We start from the raw sequence: 27,714 nt of genomic DNA on the forward strand, positions 1-27,714 counted from the left end.
CCTAATAACCTTGCTCTTATTCACATTTACTCTTAACTTTCTTCTTTCACACACTTTACCAAACTCAGTCACCAGCTTCTGCAGTTTCTCACATGAATCAGCCACCAGCGCTGTATCATCAGCGAACAACAACTGACTCACTTCCCAAGCTCTCTCATCCCCAACAGACTTCATACTTGCCCCTCTTTCCAAAACTCTTGCATTCACCTCCCTAACAACCCCATCCATAAACAAATTAAACAACCATGGAGACATCACACACCCCTGCCGCAAACCTACATTCACTGAGAACCAATCACTTTCCTCTCTTCCTACACGTACACATGCTTTACATCCTCGATAAAAACTTTTCACTGCTTCTAACAACTTGCCTCCCACACCATATATTCTTAATACCTTCCACAGAGCATCTCTATCAACTCTATCATATGCCTTCTCCAGATCCATAAATGCTACATACAAATCCATTTGCTTTTCTAAGTATTTCTCACATACATTCATAGGGTGGGGGAGGGGGCGAAAATTCTGGGAGCCTTGAAGAATGTGTGGAAGTCGAGAACATTATCTCGGAAAGCAAAAATGGGTATGTTTGAAGGAATAGTGGTTCCAACAATGTTGTATGGTTGCGAGGCGTGGACTATGGATAGAGTTGTGCGCAGGAGGATGGATGTGCTGGAAATGAGATGTTTGAGGACAATGTGTGGTGTGAGGTGGTTTGATCGAGTAAGTAACGTAAGGGTAAGAGAGATGTGTGGAAATAAAAAGAGCGTGGTTGAGAGAGCAGAAGAGGGTGTTTTGAAATGGTTTGGTCACATGGAGAGAATGAGTGAGGAAAGATTGACCAAGAGGATATATGTGTCGGAGGTGGAGGGAACGAGGAGAAGAGGGAGACCAAATTGGAGGTGGAAAGATGGAGTGAAAAAGATTTTGTGTGATCGGGGCCTGAACATGCAGGAGGGTGAAAGGAGGGCAAAGAATAGAGTGAATTGGAGCGATGTGGTATACCGGGGTTGACGTGCTGTCAGTGGATTGAATCAAGGCATGTGTATGGGGGTGGGTTGGGCCATTTCTTTCGTCTGTTTCCTTGCGCTACCTCGCAAACGCGGGAGACAGCGACAAAGCAAAATATATATATATATATATATATATATATATATATATATATATATATATATATATATATATATATATACGGTCGCCTGAGAAATCTGCAGCTAACTGGCTTCAGTGTTGGAAGACTCGAGACCCGCGAGCTTTCGTACTAATAAGCACCAAAACTACACAAGGAGCAGAAATGACCGCTTGACATTACTCCTGGATAGTGCACGGGAGCAGCAGACTTGAACAGTAAAGGTTTTCACAAGATGAATGACTGATGGTGTTCCCGCATGGAAGGTTGGATCCAAGTCGATGAACATCGTAGAAGCCATCAGTGGAAGAGCCAGCCAGGTGTAGGACTAGCGTCAGGAGATGTGAGGCGGGTCCCAGTCGCTGGATGACGGTTAAAAGGTCCTACCAGACCGGTGGGCGCCACCGTACCGACCCGGCGCCAGAGTCACTCGCCTGGCGTACTGCCAGCCAGGACTCGTCAGTATCCCAGGTGGGGAATGTGTGTTGTGAGTTGTGTGAGTGAGACACCTTGTCATGTGTTATGTGCGATAGTATTAGTGGACGCAAAGCCAGGAAACTCTCCCACTCGTAGGCTGAGCAAAGAGAACAGCAACCTGAGTCTTACTGCGTCACCGTCACTCTCGACCCACAGGCGGGCAGTACTACATCTACTACATCAATCACTGAATCATCCCCGAGTTTTCTCTCTTTGTTTCCCCTTATCCTCGATATCATTTTTCTTTTCAACCTTTTGTCTCTTTCACTCGCTAACTGGCTTTTCCACGCCAATTATCAAGGAAAAGCGGACACCACTGGTAATTATAATCATTAATCAGACAGGGCGATGTCCACTATGCATGATCATTAGAGATCGACATGCTAACTGATCATATCCTACAAGTGACTAATAAACATTTTGATCAAGATACGTCACCTGAGACGAGCCATCTCTTGAAGAAACAAATTCTCTCAACACCAGCATCACATGTGTGGTGGCCAGGCCAGGGGCACTCTGCTCAGTCATCATCACCAAACCATGAACCATGACCCCAGGCACCATGAACCATGACCCCAGGCACCATGAACCATGATCCCAGGCACCATGAACCATGACCCCAGGCACCATGAACCATGACCCCAGGCACCATGAACCATGATCCCAGGCACCATGAACCATGACCCCAGGCACCATGAACCATGATCCCAGGCACCATGAACCATGACCCCAGGCACCATGAACCATGACCCCAGGCACCATGAACCATGACCCCAGGCACCATGAACCATGACCCCAGGCACCATGAACCATGACCCCAGGTACCATGAACCATGACCCCAGGCACCATGAACCATGACCCCAGGTACCATGAACCATGACCCCAGGCACCATGAACCATGATCCCAGGCACCATGAACCATGATCCCAGGCACCATGAACCATGACCCCAGGCACCATGAACCATGACCCCAGGCACCATGAACCATGACCCCAGGCACCATGAACCATGACCCCAGGTACCATGAACCATGACCCTAGGCCCCATGAACCATGACCCCAGGCACCATGAACCATGACCCCAGGCACCATGAACCATGACCCTAGGCACCATGAACCATGACCCTAGGCACCATGAAGCATGACCCTAGGCACCATGAAGCATGATCCCAGGCACCATGAACCATGATCCCAGGCACCATGAACCATGACCCCAGGCACCATGAACCATGACCCCAGGCACCATGAACCATGACCCTAGGCACCATGAACCATGACCCTAGGCACCATGAACCATGACCCTAGGCACCATGAACCATGACCCCAGGCACCATGAACCATGACCCAGGCACCATGAACCATGACCCAGGCACCATGAACCATGACCCCAGGCACCATGAACCATGACCGCAGGCACCATGAACCATGACCCTAGGCACCATGAACCATGACCCCAGGTACCATGAACCATGACCCCAGGCACCATGAACCATGATCCCAGGCACCATGAACAATGACCCTAGGCACCATGAACCATGACCGCAGACACCATAAACCATGACCCCAGGCACCATGAACCATGACCGCAGGCACCATGAACCATGACCGCAGACACCATAAACCATGACCCCAGGCACCATGAACCATGACCGCAGACACCATGAACCATGACCCCAGGCACCATGAACCATGACCGCAGGCACCATGAACCATGACCCTAGGCACCATGAACCATGACCGCAGGCACCATGAACCATGACCGCAGACACCATGAACCATGACCACAGGCACCATGAACCATGACCACAGGCACCATGAACCATGACGCAGGCACCGTGAACCATGACGCAGGCACCGTGAACCATGACGCAGGCACCATGAACCATGACCGCAGGCACCATGAACCATGACCACAGGCACCATGAACCATGACCATAGGCACCATGAACCATGACGCAGGCACCGTGAACCATGACGCAGGCACCATGAACCATGACGCAGGCACCGTGAACCATGACGCAGGCACCATGAACCATGACCCCATGTACCATGAACCATCATACCAGACACCATGAACCATGACTCAGGTTCCATGCACCAACATAAACCACGACCCAGGAATCATGCACCACCAGTTCACAATCTTGCCACAGGTACAACCATCAAAAGTCAAACATTTAACCCCTGGCAAGATTTGTGTGACTGTAAGGTCGTGTGTGTGTGGCCAGAGGGATGGGAGTAACGACCCAGAAAACTGCAGCAGAGTTGGAGACAAGAAAACTCAGGCGTAAGACTTGGTTTGGGAGCGACTGGTGCAGGCTGTGGGTCCCTGGAGGGCCATATTCCAGCCTCACACACAACGTCCCGCCCGTTACCCAAGAATGTCCCCAGATTGCTCTCTAGGCCCAAGAGGCACTACACACAACATTCACTATAGTCTACCACTGTTATGGACAAAACTATAACCGTGATTCGTATTTTCCTTTTGTTTTTCTTTGCTTCGTTACCTTATTTACCACGCCACAGCCATAGCGTGCGCTACACAGCGCATTAAAAAAAAAACGTTAGACGGTGAGGCGACAGAGATGGATAAAGGAAGACGGAGCAGAACCACTCACGGAGGCGAACGTGTCACCAAATCGAGGCTACTCAGCTCTACCATCCATGACGTAGATACTCAGCTCTACCATCCATGACGTAGATACTCAGCTCTACCATCCATGACGTAGATACTCAGCTCTACCATCCATGACGTAGATACTCAGCTCTACCATCCCTGACGTAGATACTCAGCTCTACCATCCATGACGTAGATACTCAGCTCTACCATCCCTGACGTAGATACTCAGCTCTACCATCCATGACGTAGATACTCAGCTCTACCATCCATGACGTAGATACTCAGCTCTACCATCCATGACGTAGATACTCAGCTCTACTATCCCTGACGTAGATATTCAGCTCTACCATCCATGACTTAGATACTCAGCTCTACCATCCATGACGTAGATACTCAGCTCTACCATCCATGACGTAGATACTCAGCTCTACTATCCCTGACGTAGATACTCAGCTCTACCATCCATGACGTAGATACTCAGCTCTACCATCCATGACGTAGATACTCAGCTCTACTATCCCTGACGTAGATACTCAGCTCTACCATCCATGACGTAGATACTCAGCTCTACCATCCATGACGTAGATACTCAGCTCTACCATCCATGACGTAGATACTCAGCTCTGCTATCCCTGACGTAGATACTCAGCTCTACCATCCATGACGTAGATACTCAGCTCTACCATCATGACGTAGATACTCAGCTCTACCATCCATGACGTAGATACTAGTAGATACTAGCTACTCCTGACGTAGATACTCAGCTCTACTATCCTGACGTAGATACTCAGCTCTACCATCCATGACGTAGATACTCAGCTCTACCATCCATGACGTAGATACTCAGCTCTACCTATCCATGACGTAGATACTCAGCTCTACCATCCCATGACGTAGATACTCAGCTCTACCATCCATGACGTAGATACTCAGCTCTACTATCCCTGACGTAGATACTCAGCTCTACCATCCATGACGTAGATACTCAGCTCTACTATCCCTGACGTAGATACTCAGCTCTACCATCCATGACGTAGATACTCAGCTCTACCATCCATGACGTAGATACTCAGCTCTACCATCCATGACGTAGATACTCAGCTCTACCATCCATGACGTAGATACTCAGCTACCATCAGACGTAGATACTCAGCTCTACCTATCCCTGACGTAGATACTCAGCTCTACCATCCTGAGATACTCAGCTCTACCATCATGACGTAGATACTCAGCTCTACTATCCCTGACGTAGATACTCAGCTCTACCATCCATGACGTAGATACTCAGCTCTACCATCCATGACGTAGATACTCAGCTCTACCATCCAGGACGTAGATACTCAGCTCTGCTATCCCTGACGTAGATACTCAGCTCTACCATCCATGACGTAGATACTCAGCTCTACCATCCATGACGTAGATACTCAGCTCTACCATCCATGACGTAGATACTTAGCTCTACTATCCCTGACGTAGATACTCAGCTCTACTATCCCTGACGTAGATACTCAGCTCTACTATCCCTGACGTAGATACTCAGCTCTACCATCCATGACGTAGATACTCAGCTCTACCATCCCTGACGTAGATACTCAGCTCTACCATCCATGACGTAGATACTTAGCTCTACTATCCCTGACGTAGATACTCAGCTCTACCATCCCTGACGTAGATATTCATCTCTACCATCCCTGACGTAGATACTCAGCTCTACTATCCCTGACGTAGATACTCAGCTCTACCATCCCTGACGTAGATACTCAGCTCTACTATCCCTGACGTAGATAAATAAATGAACAAATAATCAGTTAAGTTTAGGATGTTCAACGTGGTTGATATGTTTAGATATAATGTAGTTGTGGCAGCCAACACAAAGCACAACGATCGTTCACTTCGACAGTAGCCACTTGGAAGTGGTTTTGGTGGTCCGTCTGGAGTGCAGTGTGGGGGAGTGTGTCATCATAAGACTGGCAACAGGTCACTGTAGCCACAGTCTCAACATGAGCATGCACACACACGAGGGTTCCTGAGGCCACATAACATCACAGCATCAATGTCAGGAGCACAGGCTGATACATGTGTGTTTCCTACGTGTTAGGTTTTTGTACAGAAGTAAGGAATCTGACACCACTATAGTTGAGTGAGAGTTAAGAGTTGGTAAAAAAAAAATCCTCACATAAAGATGACACAGACCTGTACTCTATCCTGAGAGGGTCAATCATTCACTCGACCAATATATTGTACTTTTAGTGTGATTCTGGGATTTCGTTTTATAATGATATGTTCTGTAGATAATTAGCACATGACTTGTGAGGGGCAGCAGTGGAGGGCAGCAGGTTTATGGGATGTACAGCTACTGCTGCTGGAGGAGGGGGAGCACCAGCTGTGCCCACTTTATCAGTATTATGTACACCATCAAGACCCATTAAGTTTTCAACACAACCTTCAGCCTCTTGGCCTCAGCTTCAGTCTTACGACGGAGGAACTCACACCTGACTCGCTACCCTGGGTGGCCATCCAGAGTCTGAGCAACTGGAGCAGAGGAAGGTGGTACTGTGTCATGGGAGTGAGCCCAACCTCACTAGTAACCCAGGGTCCCAGCAGCCAGCCTGGCCGTCCTCACGAGTAACCCAGGGTCCCAGCAGCCAGCCTGGCCTCCTCACGAGTAACCCAGGGTCCCAGCAGCCAGCCTGGCCGTCCTCACGAGTAACCCAGGGTCCCAGCAGCCAGCCTGGCCGTCCTCACTAGTAACCCAGGGTCCCAGCAGCCAGCCTGTCGGACGATAGGGAGTGGGAGAGGCGCTGGTTGGTAATCAGTTTGTCATACCGTTCCGTCATCATTACCAGCCATGAGACACACCAGTGCAGGTGGCAGACCGAGGCCGGGTGTTCCTAACCCTTGTGTTATCCGTCCTCCCAGGAATCCATAGCCGTCGTGAATTAACTTTATGATACGAAACTTTCTGAAAAATACTAACTTTAGGAGCGTTAAGACAGCTAATTAGGTAACTGGTGGCCAATCACCAGGTATAAATGGTGGTTCAAGCGCAAGCTGGCGTTATTAAACCGGCCGAGAATTACTGCAAGACAATTTTCATAACAATCTTCAACGTAAAAATGTCCTGATTTGTCTTTTTTTCTCTCAAAACCGGCGGCATTTTTCCTATTTCTTTAAATCTATTTCCTTTTTCCCTGACGCTGGGGAACCTGCTCTGTGTCGGCTGCTTCGTTCCACTAAAATTTCATGGTCGGTGGTAAGTTGAGGCAGGAAACTGAGTCAACAGACGTCGGTGAGGCGTGGGAAGGTGTGGCTGGTCAGGGGACTCGGCTCCCGACCAGCCAGCTGGGCGCGCCTCCTTCAGCGGGTAGGGCGGTATCTATGGGATAGCAGTGCCCTTACCCGTATGATCTCACTTACCTTCCCATGTGACATGTTCTTCTTCAGCCATCCTCATCTGCCGGGGGTAACAAGGTCATCCTGCTGCATGAAGGAGTGGAGTGACCCACACCTTCCGCTTCAGAGCCGCCACACCCAGGCGCACGACTCCTGCCTTAGGAGGTGGACGTCTTCCTCAGCGTCCACACAGAGCCGTGATCGTTGGTCCTCGAGGTTAGGCGCAGAGCCGGACATGGTGCTTGTTGTACATTGTGGGAGCCACAAGCTCCATGGTCGGCTCTGCGCTCGACCAGGATATGTAGAGGGGGCGTGGTGTGTAGAGCGGTCCTGGCGTGTGGAGGGGGCGTGGTGTGTAGAGCGGTCCTAGCGTGTGGAGGGGGCGTGGTGTGTAGAGCGGTCCTGGCGTGTGGAGGGGGCGTGGTGTGTAGAGCGGTCCTGGCGTGTGGAGGGGGAGTGGTATGCACAAGGGTCCTGATGTGTGGTTGTAGAGGTGGCATGACCTATGATGTACAGTCCTACCTAAGGAGGTCGCCTGGTTGGTAATGATAACAAACCGTCATTAATATCTGCGAGAAGTTAAATATTTCGATACAATATACCACTAAACAGAAGGCTTAAAGAGGTTCTACACAGGGTCGTCGACATACAAATACAAAGGCGGAGGTGAGCCTGGAGCCTACAACTGATAATGTCGACAGAGTTGGTTTACATGGGAGTTGTAGTATCGCATTACGAGCTCGTGTGGGTTCGATTCGGTTCTGCTGCCGAAATACAACTCAAGGGCGAGGGATGTGAGGTGAGGGTCGTGGCTTCATCCCACACTGTCGGATACGACCACACTGGAAGGCCCCCAGGGACAAACTAGCGGGTGAGCGGAGCGTAACGATGCCGAGGGCCTTTGTTAAGTCGCTGGTCACATAACCCGAGCTCCTGGACCTTCTGTGCGTGATACACGTCGAGGACTGCGAGCCTCCCTCCACCCTCTCTGGAGCATCTGGCTCCGCCTCGTAACGCTACACTTTCCAAATTAGGAGTGTGCACGAGGTGCCCCGTCGATAAGTCAATATTGGGCGTCGTGCTGGCCAACCTGCCAGCCAGACCCAGGCTCTCCTTGAATAGTAAGGCAACGTGTGGCACACAAACACTGGAAGGGTAATGGAGGGAGCGACTACCACACACTACCAGAAATATGATAAACACTGATAAATATAACATGAGATGGAGTGAGTATTTTGAAGGTTTGATGAATATGTTTGATGATAGAGTGGCAGATGTGGGGTGTCTTGGTCGAGGTGGTGTGCAAAGTGAGAGGGTTAGGGAAAATGATTTGGTAAATAGAGAAGAGGTAGTAAAGGCTTTACGGAAGATGAAAGCCGGCAAAGCAGCAGGTTTGGATGGCATTGCAGTGGAATTTGTTAAAAAAGGGGGTGACTGTATTATTGACTGGTTGGTAAGGTTATCTAATGTATGTATGATTTATGGTGAGGTGCCTGAGGATTGGCGGAATGCTTGCATAGTGCCATTGTACAAAGGCAAAGGGGATAAGAGTGAGTGCTCAAATTACAGAGGTATAAGTTTGTTGAGTATTACTGGTAAATTATATGGGAGGGTATTGATTGAGAGGGTGAAGGCATGTACAGAGCATCAGACTGGGGAAGAGCAGTGTGGTTTCAGAAGTGGTAGAGGATGTGTGGATCAGGTGTTTGCTTTGAAGAATGTATGCGAGAAATACTTAGAAAAACAAATGGATTTGTATGTAGCATTTATGGATCTGGAGAAGGCATATGATAGAGTTGATAGAGATGCTCTGTGGAAGGTATTAAGAATATATGGTGTGGGAGGCAAGTTGTTAGAAGCAGTGAAAAGTTTTTATCGAGGATGTAAGGCATGTGTACGTGTAGGAAGAGAGGAAAGTGATTGGTTCTCAGTGAATGTAGGTTTGCGGTAGGGGTGTGTGATGTCTCCATGGCTGTTTAATTTGTTTATGGATGGGGTTGTTAGGGAGGTGAATGCAAGAGTTTTGGAAAGAGGGGCAAGTATGCAGTATGTTGTGGATGAGAGAGCTTGGGAAGTGAGTCAGTTGTTGTTAGCTGATGATACAGCGCTGGTGGATGATTCATGTAAGAAACTGCAGAAGCTGGTGACTGAGTTTGGTAAAGTGTGTGAAAGAAGAAAGTTAAGAGTAAATGTGAATAAGAGCAAGGTTATTAGGTACAGTAAGGTTGAGGGTCAAGTCAATTGGGAGGTAAGTTTGAATGGAGAAAAGCTGGAGGAAGTGAAGTGTTTGAGATATCTGGGAGTGGATCTGGCAGCGGATGGAACCATGGAAGCGGAAGTGAATCATAGGGTGGGGGAGGGGGCGAAAATTCTGGGAGCCTTGAAGAATGTTTGGAAGTCGAGAACATTATCTCGGAAAGCAAAAATGGGTAAGTTTGAAGGAATAGTGGTTCCAACAATGTTGTATGGTTGCGAGGCGTGGGCTATGGATAGAGTTGTGCGCAGGAGGGTGGATGTGCTGTCATACTGTCATAACTACCTGGCCACTGAGGTCTGACTGATCCTCTGTGACCTCCTCCACAGCATCAGCCTCGGCTGCACAAAACAGTGGCCGCTGATAACTCCAGCAGTATCAATGTGGACCTCCCAGTGTTTTCCTGAAGCCGTCCAGTGGGCGGTCCACTAGGTCGTACGCCTTCCAACTGGTTCCTGGTGCTACCATACAACCTGCGAGTGGACACACGGCTCTCCCAGGCTCGTCTATATGCTATACAACACCTGGCCATAACCCAAGGCTTGGCGTACACACCAGGCCTTCGTGACACCGCCCACACCCACGTACATAGCCCTACCAACACCTACGTACATAACCCTACCAACACCCACGTACATTATCCCGTCCAACCCACGCTGGTGGCCTTACCCATGCCCACGTATACATGACAGATCTTACCCAGATAATGTTCTACAAAAGTAGCACTTTATGGCACATCGTCTCCCTAATTACTATGCTAATTGATCCATTACCAGAGGAAGAGGATCACAAATATCGAACGACGCTGTCAGATAACATATTACCATAATGACCTTCAAGGCTTCTTATCTAATATAAAATCTATCCATTAATTAATAAATCAGACAACATTATTAAAGACAAAAACAGCCATAATTAAGTTCTGTCCGCTTGCAATAAATCCTAAAATGGACCAGCTGGCTTCCAGGGCGTCCCACAGTAAGTCAGCTGGTGTGCACAGCGTCCCACACTGGACCTCCGGGCCGTTGCGTGACAGCGACCGTCCTCCACAACTGTTAGCAAGGCAACTGTCAACCATTAACGACGCAAAACTACTTGACAACCCTTCAGGGTCAGGTCAAAGGCCACGCCATGACATCCATGGATCACACGTGGTCCTCAAGTGTCGGCCCTTCGTAAGACGATGCTTCCCTACATGTGGTTGGTGTGGGAGCCAACAAGACCCACCTCACTGGTCCCTGGCTGCTCCTCCAGGAACGTGTGGAGTGCTGCACGGCCTGACCTCGACCACTGTGCTTTTCAGCTACGGGGAAGGTCCGCCCTCACGAGGCTGCCGACCACACGGCCACAACACCAGCAGGAGGCTGCGTGAGACGCCCTTTTTCCCCGTGAAGTACGTACGGGTTATCCAACGATCCCCTGGCGAGTCTCCCTCCATACAGTATAAAGTGAGAGTCAGTAGTTGAACACAGCACGTAAAGAGGACGAGGGACACGCCCCTGGTATACTTACTTACATACAACGTACAAAACCGCTACCATGATGGCTTACGTCCATGCCTCAGTACAGCAGCGTCGCCTCCAGCCAGCCCTCTGCACAGTGACAACCTCCGAGAGCCAAGAGCAACACACAGGAGGCAGAGACCGCCACCATCCTGGCCACAACCATCAACACCGTTATAACCTTCATAACCACCATAACCGTTATAACCTTCATAACCGTCACAGTTGCCATAACCTTCATAACATTCATAACCGTTACAACCGTCAATTAACTTCTTTACTTCTGTAACGTTCATAATCATAATCGCCACAATCTTTATAGCCATAACCGTTATAACCTCCATAACAACCATAGCCACCATAACCTTTATAACCTCCATAATCGTTAAGAGCCATAACCATTATAAGCGCAGTAACCCTCAAACCCCCATAACCGTTATAACTGGCATGACATTCATAGCCTCTATAACTGTTATAACCGTCACAGCGCCATAACTCTTGTAGCCCACGTAATCGCCATTCCCCCTCTCCCCCATAACCTTCACAACAGTTATAACCTCCATAAATTACATTGCCTTACAGCAGTCATTGCCGACATAACCTCTATAACCTCCATAACCGTCCTAGCCACCATAACCTCTATAACCGTCATAACAGTCCTACCCACCACAACTCACCTGACGTCACTGGTGCCGCCAGACAAAGCTGGGATCTTGATGGTGTTTTGCCGACGTGAAGCGACAAAGGTGAGGGAAGAGCAACACGTGATGGACGGAGGAGCCTCTGTACCTACCTAATAGGGCGGCTCTTAACCCACAGGGGTGACTGTGTGCCACAGCGGCGGTGTGGTACCGACAGGAGAACCTGTGTCCTGACTGGGGCGAGTCTACACCGAGCAACTCGGTTCTGTACCAACAGGGGCGGCTGTGTCTCAACCAGGTAATGACAGCAACACAAGGCCAAGTACACAATGAAGGAAGGTAATCAACACAAAGTACAGACAATCGACACAGGTGGATAAGAGTTGACTGCAGTCGACAAAGACGGTTGACAGTCGACATAACAGAGGGGAACCAATACATGAAAGTCTACGACGACGCCAGACCCGTCCACCTGTCCTGTCTGTCCACACCACACCACGGACGACAAGCAGACCCGTCCATCTGTCCACACCACAACATCGGTCCACAAACTGAGGATAAATCAACCCCAAACTCTCGTTCTAGCATGAAAACTAACGGGCCAATTACCCCCCAACTCTGCCAGTCTCCATAACATATCGCCATTACTATACGCACCCCCAACTTCCCGGGTAAAACTGCCATAATGGAGGCAGGAGCCGGGAACAACGACCTCCCCTCCAGACCTGAAGCCAAACGCGAAGGGGAGAAAAATAACCCTTTTGAAGATATGATCACATCCCCCGCGGGGCTAATGGACGACTGGCAGGATTTTAAGTGGCCCCCTCAATGGCAGAGTTGCCGTAAGGTGGAAGCTGTCGCATGGAGTGGGTGGAGGTGGCACGGGGCGTGGGTGAGTAGATGGAGGTGGCATGGGGTGTGGGTGAGTAGGTGGTGGCGGCACAGGGCGTGGGTGAGTAGGTGGAGGTGGCATGGGGCGTGGGCGTGTAGGTGGAGTTGGCACGGGGCGAGGGTGAGTAGGCGGAGGTGGCCCGGGGCGTGGGTGAGTAGATGGAGGTGGCATGGGGCGTGGGTGAGTAGGTGGAGGTGGCATGGGGCGTGAGTCAGTAGGTGGATGTGGCACGGGCCGTGGGCGAGTAGGTGGAGGAGGCACTGGGTGTAAACGAGTTGGTGGAGGTGACACTGGGAGAGAGGAGATTTACTGGAAGGGTAGCAGGGAGTGGGAGGAGGCAGCAGAGGGAGAGGGGGTGCAAGAGACTGAGGAAAGTTGTTCCTTCCCACCCAAGCGTTCGCTGGAGAGAGGTTGTCTCCCCTGGTACCCCCACCCCGTCCTGGCTGGACCTGTGTCCTGGAGGGAGGTTGTCTTCCCTGGTGCCCCCACCCGGCCTGGTTGGAACTGTGTCCTGGAGGAAGGTTGTCTCCCCTGGTGCCCCCACCCCGGCCGGGCTGGACCTGGACAAGCTACCAGGCAGGTCGCACAGGTTTCCATGAAGCTGTCAGTCTCACTTTACGGTTCGCTCGGCTGCGTGTCACAACTGGAAAGTTTCAGGTCTGTAGAAACCCTCACGAGAATGCTGGTCTTACGGGAAAATGTTTTCAGCAGTGATGTTTGTATACCAGGTGCTGGCACACTTGCCTAGCCAGACACAACACCTCCAACATTACCTCTTCGTGGTCACCGTCTACCTCCCGTCTAATCAAAACCTACAAATGGTAAAATAAACCCCAAATGATACCGAAAAGCAACTTGCCCAAATCAAACAATTTACGCAGATCTTTACTTTTTTTATTTACTATACTTTGCCGCTGTCTCCCGCGTTAGCAAGGTAGAGCAAGGAAACAGACGAAAGAATGGCCCAACCCATCCACATACACATGTATATACATACACGTCCACACACGCACATATACATATATACAAATGTACATAATTCATACTGTCTGCCCTTATTCATTCCCATCACCACCTCGCCACACATGAAATAACAACCCCCTCCCCTCCCTCATGTGCGCGAGGTAGCTCTAGGAAAAGACAACAAAGGCCACATTCGCTCACACTCAGTCTCTAGCTGTCATGTATAATGCACCGAAACCACAGCTCCCTTTCCACATCCAGGCCCCACAGAACTTTCCATGGTTTACCCTAGGCGCTTTACCTGGTTCAATCCACTGACACAGCACGTTGACCCCGGTATACCACATCGTTCCAATTCACTCTATTCCTTGCACGCCTTTCACCCTCCTGCAGGTTCAGGACCCGATCACTCAAAATCTTTTTCACTCCATCTATCCATCTCCAATTTGGTCTCCCACTTCTCCTCGTTCCCTCCAACTCTGACACATATATCCTCTTGGTCAATCTTTCTTCACTCCTCTCCATGTGACCAAACTATTTCAAAACACTCTCTTCTGCTCTCTCAATCACACTCTCTTTATTACCACACATCTCTCTTACCCTTTCATTACTTACTCGATCAAACCGCCTCACACCATATATTGTCCTCAAACATCTCATTTCCAGCACTTCCACCCTCCTCCGCACATCTCTATCTATAGCCCACGCCTCGCAACCATATATCATTGTTGGAACCACTATTCCTTCAAACATACCCATTTTTACTTTCCAAGATAACGTTCTCGACTTCCACACATTCTTCAATGCTCCCAGAACTTTCGCCCCTTTACCCACCCTATGATTCACTTCCGTTTCCATGGTTCAATCCGCTGCCAAATCCACTCCCAGATATCTAAAACACTTCACTTCCTCCAGTTTTTCTCCATTCAAACTTACCTCCCAATTGACTTTTCCCTCATCCCTACTGTACCTAATAACCTTGCTCTTATTCACATTTACTCTCAGCTTTCTTCTTTCACGCACTTTACCGAACTCAGTCACCAGCTTCTGCAGTTTCTCACCCGAATCAGCACCAGCGCTGTATCATCAACGAACAACTGACTCACTTCCCAAGCTCTCTCATACACAAATCTTTCCAAAACTCTTGCATTCACCTCCCTAACAACCCAATCCATAAGCAAATTATACAACCATGGAGACATCACGCACCCCTGCCGCAAACCAACATTCACTGAGAACCAATCACTTTCCTCTTTTCCTACACGTACGCATGCCTTACATCCTCGATAAAAACCTTTCACTGCTTCTAACAACTTACCTCCCACACCATATTTTCTTAATACCTTCCACAGAGCATATCTATCAACTCTATCATATGCCTTCTCCAGATCCATAAATGCTACATACAAATCCATTTGCTTTTCTAAGTATTTCTCACATACATTCTTCAAAGCAAACACCTGATCCACATATCCTCTACAACTTCTGAAACCACACTGCTCTTCCCCAATCTGATGCTCTGTACATGCCTTCACCCTTTCAATCAATACCCTCCCATATAATTTACCAGGAATACTCAACAAACTTATACCTCTGTAATTTGAGCACTCACTCTTATCCCCTTTGCCTTTGTACAATGGCACTATGCACGCATTCCGCCAATCCTCAGGCACCTCACCATGAATCATACATACATTAAATAACCTTACCAACCAGTCAACAATACAGTCACCCCCTTTTTTAATAAATTCCATTGGTAAACGCCAGCGTTTACCAATGGCGTCTTAGCTACACCTCTTCCTTGTATATCAACTGACTGTTCTACGTCTTCTATCTCATTCTTGTACCTCCCCTGACGATAAGATCATTACACCAAAGTGCACTTGGGATCTTATCGTGTTTTATTTTCCTGTGGTTTTATGCATATACATGTAGAAGCAGAAGGGGGATCACGAAAATAAAATTCTAAGAGGCAAATATATGGCTGGTGCGGCGCCCAGCCTCCTGCAGGGACTCAGTTCTGAGCCATTCCTAACCCCCCCCCCCCCCCCCAAGGGAACACACCACAATTTAGTCGCCGCTCAGCCAGTCCCCTGCCTCCTGAGCCTATGTGCTATACCCTTGGGCACGACCCTACCACACAAAGGCCACACCACCACAGCCAAGGGTGGTGGTAAGGCAGCGCTCACGAGCAGGTAAGAACGCTGGCAGGCTTCCCTCCTCCCACTAGCAGCCTAGTATTATTCCCGAGTCCCAGTGACCTTTAATCGTGGCGGCACAGCAATGCTGATCCCGGATAGCAATGCGTGCCGACACTTACGCCCTTAACCAACCACCTACGACCCATCCTGCCTACTGGCCTAGGACGAGGTTGTTGTTAGCTTGGCCAAGTCCCCCCTGTCTGGCCTAAGCCGGGGATGTTATAAGCCTTACCAGGTCTGTGCCCGTGTGGGCGTGACGGCAACCCTCGTGACGGGGCCGACCTCTGGTAATCTCTCGCTGGCCACAGGCAGATGGAGGTGTTTCCTTGTGGCGACGCCAGGCTTGTAGTATATCTGGCCGGCAGCGGTTATGAACGCTAGCCTTGTGCAACCGGAGACTGGGCTCCAGCCCCTCTAGTGGTGCGGCAGTGTACAGCGCCCTCCATGTCTCTATCTCCTGACCTTTCACCTTCCTAGTGACCTCGACGTGGGAAATCTCCGTCGCGCCTGTGCTTGCGCGACTACGGGTGCCAAGCACCGCACGACCTACATTTCTAAAGCTCTGGTGTAGAGGCAGGTGTAGCTGTACACCTGACCTGTGACCCCAGGACGGTCAGCTGAAGGTCCGCCGTCTTCGGCACGCTACTAGTACCAACACTCTACCTACATACGCTATTCTGAACCACACGAATTCATCAATAGGACAGCGGCTGTAGAACGCGGTATTCCTGTGTGTGCCCTTGACCTCTGACCTTTCAAATGTGACCTTCATCTGGAAAATTTAGTGTTCATCGGAAGTGGCAGAGTGAGCGTGCACATCAGGTCATTGACACTCGCACCACAATCAAAGAAATGAAGAACTGATTGCAAAATAATATCACGATCATGACCTTTGTCCTCCACCTGTTGGAACAATACCGGCATTATGCCAGTGACGGTGTGGGCCGTGGCACGTGAGGGGCAGCGTGTGTGGACACAGCAGGTGGCTAGTGTTGGCTCCACCATCACTCTCACCAGGTGCTCCCGACCTCCACCTACCATCACACTAGGTAGCTAATGTTGGGTCAACCATCATTTCGTCCCTACACCTCGTGCACTTTACACGGCGCGTCAGGATATGTGCTACGTGAGGTGGGGTTGACCTGGTGGTCCAGACCTTGACCTGGAGATCCCTTGGTGCGGGTGATCTGGATGTCTCGGGCCATGTGTACGTACCGTGACTGTAAGCCATGGGTTGGGCTCTGCCAGGATCCCAAAGACACACACATCTCTGCCGCCCACCATGTTGACATGGTAAGGCGTCCCTCGCCCCCCCCCCTCCCCCACCCCCGGGGGAAGGGGGGAGGACACGCACGCCAGTCTCCAGGTTCAAAGAGAGGCAGCGAGGTGACATTGCTGGTGTTTACTGTATGTATCACACACCTGCAGGCTACACACCTGACGGCTCCTAATGCACGGGACACAAAAGCTCTTCCGTAAGCGGCATAACACTGGGGAGTCGGGAGAGGCAGGAGGAGGGAGAGGCGAGGGTGGGGAGAAGTAGTGGAGAGGAGACGGGCGAGAAGAGAGGAAAAGGGGAGCTGGGGTGCAGACAGACAGAAAAGGGAGAGGCAAGATGGGGAGAAGCAAGAGTTGGGAAAATGCTGAAGTTGGGAGAAAATAGTGGGGAGAGGCGGGAGAGGCACGAGTGGGGGAGCTGGAGTTGGGAGAGGCGTGGAGGTGAGGCGTGAGGGGGGGGGAGGTCAAGGAGAGGACAGATAATAAGATAGGTAGGTAAGCAGAAACAGTAAAGCAGAAGGCACCTCCCCACCCACCTCTCCCTCCGGCTCAATTGCTGGCAAGACAAAATAGTTCGATGCAGTACAGTGGTGAGGTACTGCTAGTCCCGGGAAGTCTATGGGAGAGTGGACTGAAAACTTCCTAATCAGTTCGATGAGATCTGCTCTACAGCTGGATGAGGGAGATGCAGGGGTGGGGAGAAGCAGAGAGGAAGGACAGGTAGGAGTGAGGAATGGAGGTGGGTAGAGGCAGGACTGGGGAAGGCAAGGGTGGGGAGAGGTAAGAGTAGGGAGAAGCAGGATGGGGAGGGCTTACGTCTGGGGTTACTTACTTACGACGATGTAATGACGAAATTTTGCCGAAAGGCAGGCGAGGGCTGCGGCTAGGGCTAACGCGTAGCGATAACCACAGGTAAATGGAGTTAAGAGGAGTGAGTCTTTTGAGTTACGTGGTGTTGTCAAGTTTCAGTATGAGACAGAGGTGTTCCGTATGGATCTGGGGAGTGAGGGGCAGCAGCCCACCTGTGGGTCAAGCAGAAAAACACGACGCATGCTTGGGCCAAAGGTGAGACACTTGACAGCCACTGAAATGCTGATTACTGCGCAGCCTTTACTAACCCCACACCCTGGCTGGTAGTTTCGGTAACAGCCTTCCCTGTTAAGTGCCTGCCTACCACCTACCGCCTACTTAAGTGGGGCTGGAGAGGGGAAGGCGGGGGAAGTGCGGGACCAAGTAAGGTGTAAGGGTCAACACCAGCAGTACCGGGTCAGTGGGCTGAACAAGATAAGACTACAACGGGTTATCATGTTACATAATTCAGCACCACACTACACCAGGTGTGCCACACCGACCAATACTGTCATAACGACATACAGTTTATATTTTCTATCATGTGTGTCTTTCCTTCCTGTACACACCCACGCATCATACACAAGACGACCACAGAACCGTAACCAAGGCCTATGACTCCGTCTGGTTAAGTAGCGGGCTACAGTGTGCCAAACACCACCACACTCGCCGTACTGGGTTAGAGTGTGTCATAAGACACACACACACACACACACACACACACACACACACACACACACAATGTTAAACTCGACATCCAAATCAGAGACGCTGCTGCTCCCGGTATGACCAAGACCCGTCAATGAGAACATCCTACTGTCAAAACTGAACGACTGGTTTGAAAAAGAGGTAGTTGATGAATGTGTGTGTGTGTGTGGGGGGGGGGGATAGTGGGTTATTATTATAACTGTAGGCGGGGTCACCTTAGTTGCCGAGTGGGAGGCATCCAGGTTATGGCAACAACCTACACACACACACACACACACACACACAAACCAGTAACAATGTTGGTCAGTATTGCCTGCGACGTTAACGAAGGAGAAGCGTCTTCGTGGTGTTAAAATTCCACCAAGGTCCAGTCTACATCAAGTGTGGAACTATGACCTAACCATCCATCTTTGGCACACTTCCGGCCCAGATTACAGACAAATATTATCCACAAGTAATGAGGGGCGGCTGCCATCACACACAGTTTGAAAAACCATACAGTCATATCCACAATATTTACAATATTCTCTACATAATGGTTAATTAAAACGTTAACGATCATAATAAGGTCTTTTTTACCAGAGATAATTTTCAACCGTTGTTAACGTACATCAACAGTGGAGCACTGGGTCAGTCTCACAAGAGAACACCACTGCACAGAGGCCAGGCCTCCGCCTGGCCCATCTGTGGCGCCAACTGGCCACAACAGCGGACCAAAGGTCTCCCCGGTCCTTCCTCCACTGTCAGATAAGATCTTATGACAATCCGTAGTGAGATAATGAGTGAGCCTTGTGCGACCAATGAGCCACCATACACCACATATAACCAATCGCAGGAACACTTGCTCGCTCTTTCCTGACGGTACGGAGAGCCTCTGGGTCCCTGGGCCAGCTCGGGTCCATATTTGTCACCCTCTCTGGTAGGTGAACACATCGTAGCCTCCACCTACCCCGCCACTCCCCCACATGATGACACCAACTGAGACAACTGAAACCTGTTGACGGATGTGGCGAGTGCTGGGGGCAGGGGCAGCAACTTGAGCAGGTGTACTAAGTGTCTGGTGACACTGTATGCTGTGCAGTTCCCACGAGTAGCACCATCCACGGTTGCCCGAGTCTCGCAATCTCACCACATTATTCGTGAACACCGCCCTGGGGACGGGGGTGTTCCCGGTGTCCTCGATTTTACCTCACGACTACAAAGCTACTTGTCTGTCGTTTGCCCAGAGTCCTGCTTCGAGCACCAGCGACATGGCCAAGCTGCCCTACAACCACATAACCGACAATCCTCCTCTGTGCACCCCCACCACACCTGCACCACATCCTCAAGTCAGGTCCACAGGTACAGCAGAGTCATGGCCTCACTCGTTTCGAGAGATTTAGCAGTACCAAGCCAACCTCAGCTCCCCACACTCCACCCCCGTTACACCAACCTCAGCTCCCCACACTCCACCCCGGTTACACCAACCTCAGCTCCCCACACTCCACCCCGGTTACACCAACCTCAGCTCCCCACACTCCACCCCGGTTACACCAACCTCAGCTCCCTACACTCCACCCCCGTTACACCAACCTCAGCTCCCCACACTCCACCCCCGTTACACCAACCTCAGCTCCCTACACTCCATCCCCGTTACACCAACCTCAGCTCCCTACACTCCACCCCCGGTACACCAACATCAGCTCCCTACACTCCACCCCCGGTACACCAACATCAGCTCCCTACACTCCATCCCCGTTACACCAACCTCAGCTCCCTACACTCCACCCCCGGTACACCAACATCAGCTCCCTACACTCCACCCCCGGTACACCAACATCAGCTCCCTACACTCCATCCCCGTTACACCAACCTCAGCTCCCCACACTTCACCCCCGGTGCACTAACTTCAGCTCCCCACACTCCACCCCCGGCACCCAGGGGTTAGCTTGGACGGGTGACCACGTTCGCTTCACCATGAGAGGTTTGACTCGCGATCAGTGTCAAGTCAGTTCTGGCCCTACAAACAATGCCGAGCAGGTGGTCGTCATGTTGTAAGCAAGCAACACAACATGAAGCACATCCTCCACCCGGTTCACCAGACCCGATACTGGCGTCCACCGCTGCCAGCCTACAATACGCTGTATGTAAACTCATATTGACCACTGGGGAACCAAGGCACGACCCTTCAGAACGACGACACAAGTATGACTTGGGTATGATGGCGTGTTCGAGGGTCGTGCCCTCCAGCTTGAAGGGTTCATATATGCAAAGTTTGGAGGTTGGAGCCCGACCACACCAGGGGGGATTCCCCACAACGATCAATCCTTATCACTTCAATAATACAAACAATTTACTTCTGAAAACAGAGTTAAATGTTCTGGTTATCTGAGGAAAATCAGTGGAAAAGAAATGAAAAAATATGACGTCTGACGTCTACAACATACCTCTGATGTCTACAACCCACCCTCTGACGTCTACAACATACATCTAACATCTAAAACCCACCCTCTGACGTCAACAATATCCCTCTAACGTCTGCAACCCACCCTCTGACGTCTACAACATACATCTGACGTCTACAACCCACCCTCTGACGTCTACAACATACCTTTGACGCCTACAACATCCCTATGACGTCTACAACATATATCTGACATCTACAACATACGTCTCATCACCCATCTGACGTCTACAACATACATCTGACGTCTACAGCATACTTCTGACGTCTACAACCCACCCTCTGACGTCTATAACACCCCTCTGACGTCTACAACATACATCTGACGTCTACAACATACCCTCTGACGCCTACAACATACTTCTGACATCTACAACATACCCTCTGACATCTATAACAGACTCCCTATCTCATTACGGTTCAAAATCCCGACAAAAATCACTATCTAAAAAGTCTTTATAAGCTGCAGAGTATCTGCCAACAGGAAAAAGTCTTAGAAGCAATAAAGAAGAGAAACTGGAAAAGTTGGATAATCTATACTCGACTTCACGAGGCCCTGGAGTTAGTCTTACTCTCTGAAGTTAAGGCTGGGTACACGGAGGGAGGGAGAGAGAGCTGCAGCAGTTACAGCCAGGACAATAAGCACAGAATCCATAGCATCAAACACGATACCAACCACGATACCAACCTACCAACCACGATACCAACTACCAACCATATCAACCCCCAACCACGATACCAACCTAACAACCACGATACCAACCTACCAACCATGATATCAACCTCCAACCACGATACCAACTCACGTTACTCAGGGAGCTCAGTGCTGGCGTCGAACCCTATCATGCACTTTGGGAGGAGGTCTCCTACCCCGACAGCTGTGGCTGAGTTCTAGTTACTAAGTTGGGACGATGATCGACCAGGCTGGCCGTTGGGAGTCGTGATCCGCAAGCCCATGTAATTATCATCCACCATAGCTTGGCTGGTCGGGCACGCCTTCTAAATACTCATCCGACGCCTTCTCAAATATCGTCATAGTACACATCATGTTGTTCCTGGTGTTTGTAAATAGTATGATGAACAGTCTCAGGCTCTGGAGGTTCAAGGTATGTTGTCCTTGCTTTACTTACTGCATCTACGGATCTTGAGGAGCGATGGGGGATAATTCTGACGTGTAGGTCTGGCACGATACCTTCTAGTATCTTCTAGACCTTTCGCTGAGTACAGCCTCGCAGATCTCAGCCTCGCACAGTACAGCCGTTCCAAAACTGTTTAGATCGCCGTTCACCGCGTCAGTACGTACGGGCCGTGAAGGGTATGTGAGACGTCTCTAAGTGTGCAGTTTCACCCGGCTTGTGAGATGTTGTCAGTAACAAAAGAAATTTACCGGTATGAGTAAAGGCGAACTGGAAAGTTCTTGAATGTTATACTGTAATGTGTTGGGAGCTGTGGGTAATCCACAGCCACACCCGAGCAGTAGTGACCTGTACGCTGCTGACTGCTTACCTGCTGAAGTCATCGGAGGTCTTCACCCCCACAGCCCAGGCTGGGCTCAGGCTGTTGCATTAGGTCGTTGGTCAACTTAGCTGTTAGAAGCCGCAGCCCTCAGGTCCACACAGCCCCCCACAGCCCGGCTGGTCTGGTATACTGTGTAGGTACTTGTCCAGTGTACACTTGACCTTGTCTACCGTGCATCCCATCCTGTCTCTGAGGGTAACATTCAGGTGTTGGAGAGTGTTAAGGCCCGGACGTTCAAGATGTTCTCTCCCGTACATATCGCAGTATTGTACGGAGTCTTCCATGCCTGTCGTGCCACTAAGATGTTATTTTATCACCAACCTGACCTTCACAATAATCACTATCCTGTTCCACCACCATCACTCTCCCCCGTCACCATCACCACCACCCTCTCCCGTCACCATCACCACCACCCTGCCCCAGCACCAGCCTCACCAACGCCCAGCACCAGATCAATAGCCTGAGGTGTAAATAGCCGACCCGTGGGACTGGCAGACTCGCACCTCCTAAATTATGGACCGCGATAAAAATGGTTGATGTTTGGACGTTACCAGACCAACCCCAACCCCCAGCCTCCCCAAGGACAGGAGTCCGCAGGCTGCAGTGCCACAGTAGTGCCAAATGACTTGGTGCCGAGGCTTCAAGTGTTAACGTGTGTGCCACAAGTCTTACTGGCAGTGCCTCTAGTCTTGACGTCAGTGCCAAACTTCTTGGTGGCAGTGCCTCAAGTCCTGATGGCAGTGTCTAATCTTGGTGGCAGTCTCTCAATCTTGGTGGCAGTGACACAAATCTTGACTGCAGAGCCAAGTCTTGATGACAGTGCCTCAAGACTTGATGGTTGTCCCTCAGGTCATGATGGCAGTGCCACAAGTCCTCACTGCAGTGCCTCAAGAATTAACGACAGCGCTACAACTCTTGGTGGCAGTTGCAAGTCTTCAAGACAGTGCCACAAGTCCTGGTGGCAGTGCCTCAAGTCTTGATGCTAGTGCCTCAGTTCTCAACACATGGTCTTTCAAAACTTACATAGCCTTTCACATCAACATTGGAAGCCTTAACAAAAGCGCCCACTGGGTGAACATGATCATACAGGATAATGAGAGCAACCATCACCCGTAAGATGAAAAGTTGTGTCTCCTCTCGTCCAAACCTAGCTATCAACTCCGGATTTTCTAACATTCTCTGACACACTTTTGCCATGGTGCCAAGAGTTTCTGTTGTGTTTTCAAGGGGTATCTCCTTATGCTCAGTGACAAATCTAGAAGTTGCCTCACAAAGGATTTTCAGCATTGGAGTGGAATTGGCATAAAAAAGACTCATCTTGTTAGCTAGCTGATGGTCTATCGTTAAATCGTCGTCAACAGTGTCTGTGCCATTATGTTCTATCTTGGAACGCATAACAGTAAGACGGTAGTAACTAAAATCATTTTGGATGGTTGGAGTCGTCATCTTTAAATCATCAAAGTTTAGAATAAATTCAAGTATTTCTGCAAACTGCTTGACAAGCGCCTGTTGTGTTTCCAAATGTTGCGATGGAGATATCTCTGGCCCACACAACTCTACTAGGATCCGTGGAACAATCATCTCTATATCATTCGAGAAGATATAAAGTCTTGGTGGCAGTGCCTCAAGTCTGGGTGGGAATGCCACTTGATGATGACAACGCCTCATGACTTGATGGTAATACCTTAACTCCTGATGAGTGAGCCTCATGACTAGTGTTCACGTCTTACATGAGGCCAGAACAAGAATATGCTTCTCAAGTTTGGCCACCGCACCTCAAGAAACACAAAAAAAACTAATAGAGAAGGTCCAAAGAAGGAAATGAAGATGACAACTGAATTAAGAGAGCTGTCACACGTAGAGAATAGAGGCCTTAAATTTTCCCAACATGAAAGAAAGAGGAGTGAGGGGTGACCTGATCAAAACCTATAACTTTGTAATCAGGATAATGATGTATATACTGTACTAAATATTTCTTCAAAGGAGTTTTTGATTTCATTTTGAAGGTTCCACTCACGGACTAAAGTCCACCACATCAAGGCCGGGCCTTAAACGAAATATAGAGGTTAATGAAAGGGAAAAAGACGAGACACGGGTCATGCTAGTGGAGGGGGCACACAAGTAGCCTGCTCTCGGGAGCAAAAACCAAAGTAATACCTACAGACGAGGGAAAGTGAGCCAACATTGCAACGTAAGGCAAGCGGGTCAAGTTTGGATGTTAACCTGGGACAGTTTATAGGTCGGACCGCTTTCGACTGAACTCTGTTAAGTAAGGATCCAGAGCTACAACCATCCCAAATGTGAGAGCAGTACTCCAAACAAGGACGATTCAATCCCTTGTATAAACGGAGCAACTGTTCAGACGAGAAGTAGTTTCGACATCTAAACAAGACTGCCAGTTTCTTGTTGGCAGACTTAGCTATTCCCGTAATGTGGGGTTTCCAAGAAAGAATGGATGTTACAGTGATACCAGGTATGTTCATTGAGTCAAGAGGTGGAATTACGGAACCGTAAAAGGCGAAAGGAAAGTTGAAGAATTTCTGATAGCAAGATGAAAGTCTCAGAGGCATTAAACTGAATCAGATTTCGTCTACCCCACTGAGATATCCTGTCTGAGTTTATTGACGAAGTTATGTCCAGACGAGATGCAGATCGTGTGAGAAAAGGAACAGAATTGAAAGATGTGGAGGAATGCAGTGCTGAGTCGTCAGATTATAAGTAAATTTGGCTATCTGTGGAAGAAAGAAAATCGTTGGTAAAAAGGTGAAAAATGTAAAACACAGGAGAGAACCTTGAGGGACACCGCAGCTGATGGAGAAAGAGGGACAGGCTAATCCATCAACAACCACGGAGATAGATCGGCGCGAGAAGAAGCTAGACATGAGATAGCAAAGTGAGGGAGGGAAGCTAAAAGATGGGAGCTTAGAGATGAAACACCTTGTCAAAAGCTTTGGATAAGTCAAGGGCAAGTACACAGGATTCCACAAAATCTTTCAGTGATGATGACCAGACATTAGCAATATATGAAAGAATATCACCAGTGAATCTCGCCTTACGGAAGCCATACTGATGATCAGAGATAAGACTGCAAGATTCAAGAAGTCTGAAGATATGAGAGTTGAGGAGGGATTCAAAGACTTTGGAAGTGGCAGATGTAAGAGCAACATGACGACAGTTAAAGGAATCAAAACAGTCAACTTTCTTAGGGATGGCAAGTGCCAACTCACGCTTCCTAGGAGAAAAAATATTTTCTTAACTGAGACGGAACAGATGAGCAATCACAAGTTCAAGTTCAAGAGGCACAGTCTTCCAGTGCACGGGGTTGGATGCTATCAGGACCATAAGCTTTGTTTGTGTCTTGAGAGATATGCGGTTCTTGGGCAATTCGAACAGAGATTACGGAAAGAGGCATAGGATTAGTAAGAGGAGCATCAGGGGTGAGGGAACGTTAGACTCATCCAAGGTGGAGTTAGAGGAGAAACGGGAACCAGAGTGAGTTGCTTTCTCTATGGGAGAGACAGATATAGTACCGTCAGAACAGAAAAGTTAAGGAAAAGTACTGCGACAAAAGTTGTTAGCGTTGCCCTTAGATAAAGACCACAAGTCCCTATCAGTGGATGACTTTCCCTCACTTGCAATGGCTAAGGGCAGTGATAAAAGCTAAATGGGAGTCGGAGGAAGGAGAGTTTTTTCCATGCCCGATATGCCTAATCCCTTGCCTGAATGGCCTCAGAACAGGAACGGTTGAATCATGGCTTGGAAGAAGAGGTCGTCGAGGAGGAAGAGGGGATAAATGACTCCATTCCCGCAAGAATAATCTCTGCAATGCGTTTGGCGGAGACAGAAACATCACCATATAAGAAACAATAATTTACCCAAAGAAAGTCACTTCAGATTTTTAGTAAGTAATTCCAGTCAGCTTTGTTGAGGTGCCAATATTTACATTTAGAAGGGGCTCTTGGAGGGGGACGTGCCGTTAGAATAGATACGTTTATGAGGATGTGATCAGATGAACATAATGAGGGCGAGATTGTATAGTTACAGCGGGATGGATTAGAGAAGAAAAACAGATCCAGAATATTAGGAGAGTCGTCACAGCGTGGCGTAGCGTGGGAGATAATCTGCTCTACATCACTAACTGACAATGGAGAAAGTGAAGGCCTCAATCCCAACACCATCCACATGGGAGGAATTCAACCATTCCCTATGGTGAACGCTGAAATCCCCTAAATAGAGGATCTCGGCTTTCGAGAAAAAGGATGCCACATTCTCACGGCAGGAGTTTATAAGCCGAAGAAAGATATAAAATTTGTAGAATCAGGAGAGTAGTCAGTGTAACAAAGGGAAAGTAGTGAAGATGGGAGACAGACCTTGAGTCAGATAACATTAAAGCTTGGGGACTCGAGATGTAAGGATAAAACAACATGAGGCCAAGATACGAAATTAAAGAAGGAAATTGTTAAAAAGCATGTACAGGAGTACTCTGAAGGTATATGACATTTGGATGAATGGAATATACTGAATGAGAACACAATAACTGCAGACAGTATCAAGAAGCTTACGAAGTTATATCACAATAGAGAATGTTCAAGAGACGGGGCCTACCAGTGTAAACCTCCCACCCAGTACAGAATACATCGTGTCTGAGCCTCAACTTCTACTGACAGTGCCTCAAGTCTTAGTGACAGTGCCTCAAGTCCTGATGTGAAGAGCCTCAACTCCTACTGGCAGTGCCTCAAGTCTTGGTAACAGCGCCTCAAGTCTTACTGGAAGTGCCTCATGTCTTAGTGACAATTGCCTCAAGTCTTTGTAGCAAAGCTTCAACTCCTAGTGGCAGTGCCTTAGT

The 27,714-nt window shown here is 49.2% G+C and overlaps 1 protein-coding gene and 1 pseudogene across 1 annotated transcript in view; both read right to left on the reverse strand.

Annotated features, from left to right (window-relative positions):
* LOC139748915 (cyclin-dependent kinase 16-like) overlaps window positions 1-27,714 on the reverse strand; it is a 652,185-nt gene that overhangs the window by 264,964 nt on the left and 359,507 nt on the right. The window lies entirely within an intron of this gene.
* On the reverse strand, window positions 20,724-25,179 carry LOC139749162 (CYFIP-related Rac1 interactor B pseudogene; annotated as a pseudogene).

The sequence above is a fragment of the Panulirus ornatus genome, chromosome 6 (assembly GCF_036320965.1).
Source record: "Panulirus ornatus isolate Po-2019 chromosome 6, ASM3632096v1, whole genome shotgun sequence".
NCBI lineage: Eukaryota > Metazoa > Arthropoda > Malacostraca > Decapoda > Palinuridae > Panulirus > Panulirus ornatus.